At 42.5% G+C, this 13,506-nt stretch overlaps 1 pseudogene; it reads left to right on the top strand.

The window, feature by feature from the left end:
* Positions 1-4,516, top strand: part of LOC123115037 (uncharacterized) — an 11,921-nt pseudogene extending 7,405 nt beyond the window's left edge.
* Positions 4,517-13,506: the final 8,990 nt, after the last annotated feature.

Raw genomic sequence — 13,506 nt, forward strand, 5'->3', positions numbered from 1 at the left:
TCTCAATATTCTTTCAGCAAGAGACCAATGCGATGTCTTAAGATAACCTAGATAACTAACATTAAGCCCACTAATTATACCATAATCAACACTAAAATACATTTAGGGTCTAGATGCAATTTCAACTTCTTTCGCAGCAACGCTTTCAAAAACGAATAAAAAAATCCTTGCTCCTTCGTCGCCCCTTTCAGATGAAAAGGATCAAAAGAAAAAATGCATCATGTGTGAATTGACAGGCAACATCCGCCATACCTAGGGGTTGCTACCTTAGCGTCCTATTTATGAGCAGAGACGGGCACCGCCATGTTTGATGTCAACTAGAAGCCATTGGTGGGCCCTTGCACCATCAATGATGGATGTTGCCACTGTAGACGTGGGCTTCCACGTGCAGCCGTTGCCCGCCCACTACACACCTAAAATATGGGCCCCAATCACCATGTGCAACACTGGCCCAATTTGATAGTATCTTGGGAAGCAATCAGAGAATGTTTCTATGAATATAATTGTTGAAAATACCGGTATTTCTACAATTAATTGCATTAATGATTTTTAATCGATTTGTAAGATCAATTGCAATTAAGGCAATCAATGTTGTTTCCAAATTATGGTGGTGCGATAGATACATCATTGGAGCAATGTTCGACATTGGATGTAGATGGTTGAATGGTTGGGATCGTCCTGATTCACCAAACTCGTGATTTTGGAAGAAGCAGTGGATTTGCTCGTTGATTGCAAGTAGATTGAGTTTTTCTTAAGCATCAATCGGTTTAGTTTAATTCAAATTTAGTTCACTGAAAAAGTGTAACCTGCACTTTTCTAGAAAATTGTAACTAAATAAAAAAAGTGTAAGTTGCACTTTCACTAAATTGTTGCATGGCCACCTCTACGGACGTGTCCTGCACATATGCTACTCAGTGGATGCCTTTGTAAGGTCCTGACCTGGCTCAATTCCGCAGGTGGGCCTCTCATCGTCGGAGCTTGATATCCCGGACATTCTGGTCGTGGAAGAGGAATTCGTTCAGAAATTCGTGTGTGGTGTCTGGTTTTTCGTTGTTCACATGTGTTCACGTCCAACAACGGCCTCACTCGGGCTGCGGCATGGGGTTTTTCTGGAGTAGCTCCGGTGCAAGTGGCTACCGGAGCGGAAACGCATCAAAAGGCTTGCCGCAAGGTGGAATCATGCTAGTGGAGAATCATGGAACAAGTTGTGTTGTCCGAGATCCATGAGACGCAAAGACAGACAACATCTATCGAGGCCATTAATCTAGGGATCGTCACCCTGTTCCATGACGCGGATCCCCCGATACCGCATGAAGAATAGTGGATCATGAAGAAGGTGGTCTTCGAGGGTAAGTATTTGCCTTTCAAGAAGAGAAAATGGGTTGCCTTTGCTTTTTATTAACAACAACAAAATTGTCCAGCTGCAACCGTCCTGACTAGTGCTTCTCCAACTCCGAGGATTTCTAACAAATATAGTCCATCTCCTCCGTGAACATCGATTCGTGGATGAGGAGATTTCGTTCAACATGAGGAAAGCCAATGTGCTCGTAGTAATCAACATTATCTATGATAATAGTGTCATCCCAGTCCCACCTACCCAGGTCTTAGGGACTATTCTCAAGAAGTGGCCACGGGGGAAAACGCAGTCGTGGTTGTGGTCCTGCTCATGGTAGTAGATGTGGACGTGGACGCCGACCAAGCTCTGCAAGTAAGTCGGCCCATGCTACTTCGTCCTCACAAGGAAACCGGTGTTGGCTAATACATCCCTCTTGTCGAGTGCCTAACAAGTGCATGTTCACAATGTCACCACCTTTTCATGTGGCTGGTGGGCATGTCCTGGTTCAAAGTAGTTTGGAGGATGAATGTGATGGATATTTGGAATTGGACGGATTTTCACGCAATCAATAGGCTCAGGAATTCGCAAGAGAACAACGACGACTGTTCTTGGATCTGGACACCACCGACCAAGAGATAGACGGGATGCCATACGAGAATAGAGGACACCAAAACCAAGGATGGCCGTGCGCAACAGCACAGGAAGACCGCGAGGAGTGCGTTCTGTCGGACACCAAAGGGAGCACAAAACAAAACCGTGGAGGCAGCGGGCAGCAGCATAGAGAGAGTTAACTCACATATGTGGCCACACCGGACGAAGGCGCAGGCCACCCGGAAGTAGCCTTTGCCAAGTGGTCACCCATGTCGTTGTGCGATCTAGCCGCTGCCATTTCACATTTGAGCGAACTAGCATACACCATCCTCCGTGACCCAGGGGCCACTACCTCAACGTCCATTTCATGAGTAGAGACGGGCATCGCCATGTTTGATGCGGACTAGAAGACGTCGGTGCGCCCTTACCCCATCAAAGATAAACATTACGACTACCGAGAAGGGGCCCCACGTGCAACCGTTACGCATTTACTAGACGGCAACCATCCGCGTGCCCTTGGCCAACGCATGACCATCAGGCAGATACCGGCACGCTGCAGTCCAAAACACGACAATTGCAGGACCTTGGCGGCACTATCTGCCCAACTGACCCAAGTGAGAAGCGCATAAATCAACCATCATGTTATTTTGTTGATTCAAAGTAGATTTGAGTTTTTCTTAAGAGCCAATTAATTTAGAAAAATCAATTTAAGTTTACTAAATAAGTGTAGCTGGCACTTTTCTTAAAAAATATAACTAGATAAATAAAGTCCAAGTTGCACTTTGACTGAACTAATGTTGCACTTTTCTAAATTGAATGGCACTTCAGAAAGTATCATCGCCTTAGGCATATACGGAGAAGAGACCATCAGAATGTCCTGTTGAGTGTGGAGCCAACTGTTCAGCTCGCTTGGTATGCAGCTTTGATGGCCACGCACGGGCATAGACCATTACCAGCCAAAACCACTAGACACCATCATGGAACAAACCGAAGGCATCTCACCAAGAAGATCTTTTGAACAAATCACGGCTACTGCACATCCTTGTATAGTGGGTAAACAAACAGAATTACCACAAGAAAGAAACAGAGGAACTATAAATAAAAAGTGCCTACATAAACTTTTCAGATTCTTTATCTAGCATGTCTACGGCTAGGCTAACCTCTTTTTTTCGCCCCTTCTCGCTTTGCCTGGTCCAGCAAAAATGTGAAAGATATGCAGAGATGGAATCCTAGGTAGGTTGGCCGACCGATGGACAACTGAATGACAAGCATGAGCGGATAACGGAGAGCGGGCAGCTAGGTGTTGCAATGGCAGGGAGGTAGGCTGTCTTCACCGTGCAGCAAGGGAGCCTGGACGCCTGGCACCGGCGGTAGCGCAGCTCCATCACCAACTCATTCACCGGAGCACCCACTGGCCTATGGACCTCGTCTTTCGGCCTGCAGCTCAGCCACCGCTTGAGTAGGACATGCAGTGAGGGCAGACCGGCTCGTCATGGCATAGGATCTCAATCCAGCCTCCACCGAGATCTCCTCGGCCATATCTTCCTCCTGCTGTCGTGCATCGTGGATCGAGTCCAGGCGTCCGCCATCAGCAAGCACTGGCGCCGGGTAGCCTTGTAGAACCTGTCCCCACTGCCATGGCTCCTCAAGCCCTCCACCGCCCGAACCAACAGCTACAGGATCTTCGGCGGCTCCGTTGATCCGCCTCGGCCCTCTCTGACAAGGCCACGGGGGGTTGTTTCTGTTGCTCCGCTTCGGGAGGGTGGGTCGTGGTATCATCCCATCACTGGCGCGGTAATGCCATGCTCAACCTCCGCACCGGTGAGCGCATCGCCCTCCCGGATGGCGTGTGCATCCCCATTAACTCCGACGACATCAGGTGCCACATGATGATTTGTGCAGCCGCCAGGTCCGTTGCCCCATCTTCTGGTGCCCGCGTGGTCGCTGCCATAATGTCCAACCAAACAAACATGGCCTTCTGCCGCCCTGGCATGGAGTGCTGGACGTTGCTGCCGGCAGAGATGACAGCCCCGCCCAACACCCAAGACCTGACTTACCAATACGGATGGTTCTGGGCCGTCGACTCAGATGATGACCTCTACTGCTACAAGGCCGAACTTTTGTACATCTTGCCTACGAGTCCGTGCTCCCCGGACGAACGTGGCACACAGATCGATCGTATCCCGCTACCTCCTGCCCTCCGCCTCTGGCGCCGATCTGCTGATGGTGAGTAGATTCATCTCGCCGTTGAGGGGCCGCACGTCGTGGTTCTAGCTCTTCAGGCTACATAAGCAGCAAGAGGGCCGGCCGGCTTCCTGGTGGTGGCGCGTCTACCAGATGGCCGGGCAGGTACTCTTTGACGGCCGGGCCTGCTCCAAGGCCTTCGACATGGGACACGCTGGCAGCCCGGGCTGCATCTACTTCCTCGACGACGTCTACCCTGGTGGTCCGCACAGTGTCCTCCAGCTGAACGAGTATCCCTGCGCCGATGCCGGCGGATGGCGTTACTCAATCTCCAATGAGATCGAGCGTTGCCTGCCATGGTCTCCCCCTTCCGACACCTCGCCGTGCATTTGGTACCACCACTAATTGAGCTATACCCAGCAGGTTCAGTTTGAGGCATCATACAAATATCTATTAGTTTAATTAGAGTCTTTGTTGTTTGTGTTTACTCCTCGTCAGTGTTTCTTTTCTTTTGTACTCTTTGATTTGGTTGTAGTTGTAATATGTGAACCTGAAAGTTTCATATCCAGTTTGCTGTATGTGTGCTAAATTTGAAGTATGTCTTCGAACTCATTTCATCTATATGGATACTTTTATCAGCCCTTAGGTGGAAACAAATTATTCCAGGTAACATGGTTACTTGTATCAGACATTCAAACAAGGACACGCAATCATTTTAGCTAGCGGCGCATATAGTTGATGGACGGAGTACCTGACTCGAGATCGCATGGAAAAAAAAAGAATAAAGGTGGCTGGAATTCTAAGCTTTTGCTTCGCAAAACTATAATGTATACACTCTTTTTAGCAAGCGTGTGTGTTTGAGCCAGTGTTATTAGACAAGATAACAATGTACTGGCAGGCCGTCGGCACGAAGAGCTCTGATAGCTGTTACAACTTATGCAAGATTTATAGATTAGTAGAATCCACCGAAGTGTAATTATAAGCTAGTATACTCTCACTAATAACGAGAAGGAACTATTTTTTATTCAGATGCGTACAGAGATACATGTACTCTTATTCTTCACAAAAATGTTAACTGCACTTTTCTGCTGTACAAGGGTCATACGTATACTCTTATTCTTCACACAAATGTTAAGTACACTTTTCAGTTAAACAATGGTCCAAATAAGCTAATTGTTTCTGCAGCTATTAATAAATGCTGTGTATGAACAACATATTTTACTGAAAGGTGCAAATTTTAAAATGCAATAACACAATGGAAATTTATATGAACTCCTATCATTTTAAGGTTGAACTAAGAGGGTGCTTGGATCCAAGAGACTATTTTTAGTATGACTAAAAATAGTCTCTGTTAGAGGCTAAAGTTCCAAGCACCCCTGACTAAAGAGAGGCTAGGACTAGTCTTGAGGCTAAAATTTTTTAGTCATAGGAAACCTACTAAAATATGTATTAGCCCTCTCTCTCCTCATTTAATTCCTCTCATTTAACACATGCGAGTTCTGGATTGGAGGGTTTGGAGGATAATAAATGCTCAATAACTTGATTTTAGTCTCTTTAGTATTTGGATCCAAGCATGGGTGAGGCTAGCAAGTTTTAGTCCCACTATTTTTAGTCATGAGACTAAAACGATATGCAAGCATCCTCTAAGATAAATCTACATATGTGTTGACATGTTTGCTTGTTGGAATTGCATATATCATTCACAATAGTTTTATACGGATTCTATTCAAAGTGAACTTCCACTAGTCGAAGAAGGGTCAAATGTGAAGCACAATAGTGCCGGTTGGAATTTCAGCCGGCACTAATGTGTACACTAGTGCCGGTTCGTGGCGGCGATCAATAGCACCGGTTCGTGGCGAACCTTTAGTACCGGTTCATGCCACGAACCGGTACTAAAGAGGCTGTGTCAGCCTGCGGTCAGGCTATGGCCCCACCATCATCATTTAGTGCCGGTTCGTATCACGAACCGGTACTAATGAGGTTATGGCAAGCTGTTTTTAGTCCCACTTCGCTCCCCTAACAAGCCTTTTACCACCTTAAATATGTTATTTCTCAAACTATCACAAGCACTTGGTCTTCATTGAACTCTATGTGTAGAATTTGTGGCCGCAATATGAGTCTTCATCGGTTTATAAATTGTTGATGACTCATATTGACAATTCAGATTGTACACACAAAGATCATTGATGATCAAAGTATTTTTGATGTTATAAGATCATATTGACAATTTAGACTGTAAAGAAATATAAGATCATGATCTAAATGCTCTTATATTTTTTGCGTTCAGTATGCACCATTCAAAGCGACGCCATCAACTTTCAACCGTTTATGCCTTCATTTGCTATTTTTCATGCATTTAATGATTTGTTTTGAGAACTAAATGACCTGAAATTGAAAAGCACTACAAATGAACTCTGAAAAAGTTGAAACTTGGCATGGTATCATCATTTCACCCACATATCATGTTCAAAAAAGTAGAGAGGGTTACGGCAAAAACTGGATGCACTTCGTTTACAAACTGGACAATCTCTTTCGAAGTATTCGGGTTTATGAGGTTATGGCAAGCTGTTTTTTAGTCCCACCTCGCGAAGTGAGAGGGACTAAGAGCGGTTTATAAGCCCTGAGTGCGGAGACGATGAAGAAGAGGCTCAATGCTCACGTTGCTTAGCTTCAAGCCTTCAGGAATACGGTAGACTGCATGGAGCTATGCGCAGTGCAGTTTACACTATTCCGAAAGGCTTGAAGCAAATTAACGAGCATTGCACCTCTTTTTTATTTTTAATAACTTATTACAACTCCTCAGAAATAAATAGAAGAAAATAAATAATGCAGAAAAGGAAAAAATTATATAAAGCAAAAATATTCACAAAGAAACTGAATACAGCATAAAAGAAATAACTATATAAACAAATTAGTAGAAGAAGAGGAGAAGGAGGAAGAAGAAGAGGAAGAAGAAGAAGAGGAAGAAGAAGAGTAGGAGAAGAAGAAGAAGAGGAGAAGGAGGAAGAAGAAGAAGAAGAAGAAGAAGAAGAAGAGGAAGAAGAGGAAGAAGAAGAGGAGGAGGAAGAAGAGGAGGAGGAGGAGAAGGAGGAGAAGAAGAAGAAGAAGAAGAAGAAGAAGAAGAAGAGGAGGAGGAGGAGGAGGAGGAAGAAGAAGAAGAAGAAGAAGAAGAAGAAGAAGAAGAAGAAGAAGAAGAAGAAGAAGAAGAAGAAGAAGAAGAAGAAGAAGAAGAAGAAGAAGAAGAGGAGGAAGAAGAAGAGTAAGAGAAGAAGAAGAAGAGGAGAAGGAGGAAGAAGAAGAAGAAGAAGAAGAAGAAGAGGAACAAGATAAAGAAGAAAGAAGAAGAAGAAGAAGAGGAGGAGGAGGAGGAGGTGGTGGAAGAAGAAAAGAAGAAGAAGAAGAAGAAGAAGAAAAAGAAGAAAAAGACGAGGAAACTACTCAGAAATAAATAGAAGAAAATAAATAATGCAGAAAAGGAAAAAAATTATATAAAGCAAAATTTTCACAAAGAAACTGAATACAACATAAAAGAAATAACTATATAAACAAATTACTCAAAAATAAATAGAAGAAAATAAATACTATTCAGAAATAAATAGAAGAAAAAAATAAAGCAGAAAAGGAATAACTATATAAACAAATTACTCAAAAATAAATAGAAGAAAATAAATTATATTAAGAAAAAAACTTCACGAAGAAACTAAATACAACAAAAAAACTATTCAGAAATAAATAGAAGAAAAAAATAAAGCAGAAAATAAATAACTATATAAAAAATTACTCAAAAATAAATAGAAGAAAGTAAATAATGCAGAAAAGAATATTTTTTTATAAAAAACATGTTGGGGCGCTGCCCGGTGGGCCTGCCAGACCTTGGGTGTGCAAATACATACCCAGTAGGGCCAGCAGGCTCACAGGGCAGCGCGCCCTAATTAGGCCCAGAAGCCTGCTATATAGAGGAGTTCGAAATGACAGCCACGACTGGGTTTATAAACCAGTGCGGCTGCCCTTCGCTCGGCGAGGTGGGACTAAACGTAGCGCATAGCGCGTGGCAGCGCACGGGCATTAGTACCGGTTGGAGGCTCCAACCGGTACTAATGTGTTGCCCTTTAGTACCGGTTGGAGCCACCAACCGGTACTAAAGGCCCACGTTTCCCACCGCTTGGGCTGGCAAAAATTGGCCTTTAGTACCGGTTGGTGGCTTCAACTGGTACTAAAGGCTCCCCCTATATATACTCCACGTACGAAAAATGAGTTATCGTCGCCACTTTGTTCCACTTCTCGCGCGAGACATCGATCTAGCAGACGCCGCCGCCGCCGCGCCACCGTGCCGTCGCCCTCCCCGCCCCCGACGCCCGTCATCGTCGTCGCCGCGCGCCCCCGCCGCCCGTCGTCGTCGCCGCCCCCGCCGCCCGTCGTCGTCGCCGCCCCCGTCGCGCCCGTCTCGTCGCCATCCCCGGCCGCCGCCGGCCCGTCTCGTCGCGTCCCCGGCCGCCGCCGCCAGTCTCGTCGCCGTCCCCGGCCCCCGCCGCCCGTCGTCGCTGCCCCCGCCACCCGTACGCGCCCGGCCCACTCCATAGACACACACGCATACACACACACACTACACACACACACACACTACACACACACACACTACACACACACACATACACTATCTAGTTTATTTTTAGAATGTTAGAAATGTTATCATCGATGAATTAGAAATATGTTAATGTTTAGTTGAACTAGTTGAATTAATATATAGAACAAACTAGTTTATTTTTAGTAAATGCTTAGTTGAACTAATTGAATTAATATAACTAGTTTATTTTTAGTAAATGCTTAGTTGAACTAGTTGAATTAATATATATAACTAGTTTATTTTTAGTAATGCTTAGTTGAACTAGTTGAATTAATATAATAACTAGTTTATTTTTAGTAAATATAATGCTTAGTTGAACTAGTTGAATTAATGTATAGAACTAGTTTATTTTTAGTAAATGCTTAGTTGAACTAATTGAATTAATATATTGAACTAGTTTATTTTTAGTAAATGCTTAGTTGAACTAATTGAATTAATATAATTAGTTTATTTTTAATAAATGCTTAGTTGAACTAATTGAATTAATATAACTAGTATATTTTTAGTAAATTCTTAGTTGAACTAGTTGAATTAATATATATAACTAGTTTATTTTTAGTAAATGCTTAGTTGAACTAGTTGAATTAATATAATAACTAGTTTATTTTTAGTAAATATAATGCTTAGTTGAACTAGTTGAATTAATATATAGAACTAGTTTATTTTTAGTAAATGCTTAGTTGAACTAGTTGAGTTAATATATAGAACTAGTTTATTTTTAGTAAATGATTAGTTGAACTAATTGAAGTAATATAACTAGTTTATTTTTAGTAAATGCTTAGTTGAACTAATTGAATTAATATAACTAGTTTATTTTTAGTAAATGCTTAGTTCAATCAACAAAAGTAGTTGAATTAATTGAATTAGTAAGTGTTTAGTTGAACTAGTTGAATTAATATATAGAACTAGTTTATTTTTAGTAAATGCTTACTTTGAACTAGTTGAATTAATATAACTAGTTTATTTTTAGTAAATGCTTAGTTGAACTAATTGAATTAATATAACTAGTTTATTTTTAGTAAATGCTTAGATGAATTAATAGAAGTAGTTGAATTAATTGAATTAGTAAGTGTTTAATGTTTCGCCTAATATGAACATAGGAAATGTCGTCTGACAACGAAAAAAATTTCATTATGTGCGAATACTGTGAAGACCAGCGCGGCCAACGCGACAGAAATTTCCTTATTGATGGTAGGCGATTCAGCATCAAGCTAGATGAGACTTTCGAATTCGATACAGTAAGTCACAACGACAAATCTGTTTTCGTAATTAAGCATGACTTATATATGCTTCATTTGCCTGACTTATAATTTTTAATTTTCACTATTCTACTAGCGCATCCCCTGCCATGCAAGAATTTTTGTCTTGGATAAGATAGGTTTCAAAGATATGGAAACTATGGAGGTAAAGAGAGCTTACCTGAAAACTGAGCATGATGGTTATACTTTCAACGTCAAAGTATACAATGCACACACGTACACCTATTTTGAATGCAAAACTTGGCAAGAACTATGCAGCATTTGAGCCTGGTATGGTTATCACCTTTGATATTCGTCCGGAAGATAATATTGAAGGCAATAGAGACATATGGGTCGATGTGCAGACGCCTCCAGTTCTACCATTATGTGAGTTCTTCTCAACTATATTTTTGTCTTTAATATTGCTTATTCAAAAATAACTGACAACTAATTTCTATTGACAGCGTATCTCCATTCAACCAAACATGTCCGACGCTTGGTAGACAGGACCTACTACTGTCCCGGAGCTGAACTAAACTGCGAGAAGATAAGTCATTATGTTTCATGGCTTGAGGATCTTCATACTGTCAAGACAAATTTTCTTCCTGCACTTAGAAATGTTAGTACTCAAAACGTGCGACCAATAGTGATGGTATTGAACTACGGTCACATCTATTTAGGAATGATTGTAAGATATTTACTATTTGTCCTCAGTGCATATTTTGCATACATATTTTTTTTGCTAAACTTTCATTGCTAAGTATATTAATTAAGTACTATACGATGTTCTTCAACAGTGACTCCCGATGACAGTTGTGCCTCAGGGGATCGAGACTAAAGGTCAGATGTCAATTGTTAGCTTACGGCCAAGATATCCTGCATTGCACATGAATGCATTCAAGATTTCTAGAAGCGATGAATGCTTAATAGTGAAAGATTGGAGGAAAATTGTTTATTATCGCAGAGAAGTACTAGGGGGCAGCAATGAGAAGCGCAGCCCACGATTAGGAGACAGGTTCATCGGCATGCTCCAGTATGATCAATCAGGAGAGCTATACATGTTCTATGCTATTTTTCCAGAGAGAAAGTAGCTAGCAAGAGTGATTTAGCTAGTTCTTCATGCTGCTCTTAATTAGTACTTGTCCTTTCATGTCCGTGTTCTTCGTTCTGAACTTAAGTGATATGCTTTTGTGGTGTTATATATGAACGCTTATATCATGACAATCATGTTGAACTCGATGATTGGTTCTACTAGAAATTCTATATATATATATATATATATATATATGCATAACGTGTACAATGTGTAGTATCGTAAAGTATAAGCAAACGAAAAAGAACTAAAATGGAAACACAAAATTAAATGAAAAAGAAATCATAAAACTAAAAAAACCCCAAACCTTATAGTACCGGTTGGTCTTACCAACCGGTACTAAAGGGCTCCAGGCCCCCGGAGCAGGCTTGTGCCACGTGGTTGCCCTTTAGCACCGGTTCGTGCTGAACCGGTACTAAAGGGGGGGGCCTTTAGTGACCACAATTTAGTGCCGGTTATGTAACCGGCACTAAAGGACCTGGTGCTATTGCCCGGTTCTGCACTAGTGTTCGTTAGCTTGTTTTCTCCATTCTGACCATCTGTAGCTGTATAGTCTATACATCCCTACTGCCAAATTCTTAAGGCTGCAGCTGGGCGTCATCGGTGTTGGAGGCCATTGTCGGAGTCGTACCGTTGGCAAAGGTAAAACCTAAAGAACAAGGACAGGAGCATGGGATAGTGCGGTGTGGTTTGTCGCCTGTCAGTCGGCTGCAGTACTAAAACTGTTGGCGGAAGCCACTTCAACGCTGATACGGGGCTTTGGTACATGGACTCTGAGGCCATCTGCCGACTCATCCAATGACGCTCTTATACATGAAATTGGAGGGAGAGGGGCCACAAAATTTTGTGTCAACCCAATTGCTACCGAGATGAAAGAAGCTGGAGGCTTGCAGCATGAGCCATTTTGAGGCAGCCGAAGAAACTATAGAGTTTGTTCTATTGTTACAGATGAACAGAAGATTTTGGATCATGTATACTTACTTTCTTTAGTATCCGTAGAACCTCCAAATGGCTTATTTTGACATATATTGTATGTACTACTCCCTCCGTCCCATAATATAAGAGCGTTTTACCACTAGTGCATGGACTCTGAGGCCATCTGCCGACTCATCCAATGACGCTCTTATACGTGAAATTGGAGGGAGAGGGGCAACAAAATTTTGTGTTCACCCAATTGCTACCGAGATGAAAGAAGCTGGAGGCTTGCAGCATGAGCCATTTTGAGGCAGCCGAAGAAATTATAGAGTTTGTTCTATTGTTACAGATGAACAGAAGATTTTGGATCATGCATACTTACTTGCTTTAGTATCCGTGGAACCTCCAAATGGCATATTTTGACATCGACTGTATGTACTACTCCCTCCGTCTCATAATATAAAAGCGTTTTTAACACTACACCATTGTTAAAAAACGCTCTCATATTATTGGATGGAGGGAGTAGCACCACTTCTTAAGGTCCGCATGTTATTAACGCTATGCAGGTGTAATTATACATGGATTTGAAGAGAATTGACATATTCGAAAAACAATGTTGTACCACAGATAATTAACAATTGTATCAACTATTCTTAAATAGTTGACTTCCACTAAACCTAGTTCTCTCAACATGGGGCCTACCTCACCTGGTCTGCCATGTCAGTATCCACGTGCGGGAAAATCACCTAGTTTTAACAATTACTTACCCGAATTTATCGTCATTAGTGATTCCAAGAGAAACATCGCATACTGGGCAGGATTCGACTCGTCCTCATCTATTTTCTTCATAATACACTCCCGGCAAACCGGATACAGGAAGATGGTTATAATACATGCAGGCATGCAAGTATCATACAGAGATTTGAAAGAACCAAATTTATAGTTGCTCACATGTCACCTTCTCATATCGGACAGTTCCCTATGTATACGCTATAAGGTTTGTCTGTCGTTGTATGTAAACAAGCAGCGAAACACTCTCTCCTCATAAGAGAGCATGCTTCAGTCGCTAGGCATCTCCCTAGCCCCCCGTTCTGCTCTGATCCCGAGCTCCAGCAAACCAAATTATAATCACGGACTAGGGATTGATACCTACCAAAGGAGATGGAGGCCGGCAGTAGTTGTAGGAGTACGACTACCAGGAAGTGGATATCAGCCGCACTCGAGGTTGAGGGCAGTGGCGGAGGACGAAAAAAACTGAGGTGGGGCGGACCCATGATTAAATGTCTTGTGTCCACATGTATATCACACATACATTCATCTAAAAAATGTATATCACACACACACACACACACACACACACACACACACGCACACCCACACACACCATATCGAGCAATGCTATCATATAAATAACAAATTCAGATCATCATCCCCGCATGCGCTTTTGCCGTTGGCTGCCTGGTTGCCGCTCCAACAAGGATTCCTCGTCGCCAATTCGTGTCCACCCATGGACTGAAGCATGGAC

This window comes from Triticum aestivum, chromosome 5B (genome assembly GCF_018294505.1).
Source record: "Triticum aestivum cultivar Chinese Spring chromosome 5B, IWGSC CS RefSeq v2.1, whole genome shotgun sequence".
NCBI classification, from domain to species: domain Eukaryota; kingdom Viridiplantae; phylum Streptophyta; class Magnoliopsida; order Poales; family Poaceae; genus Triticum; species Triticum aestivum.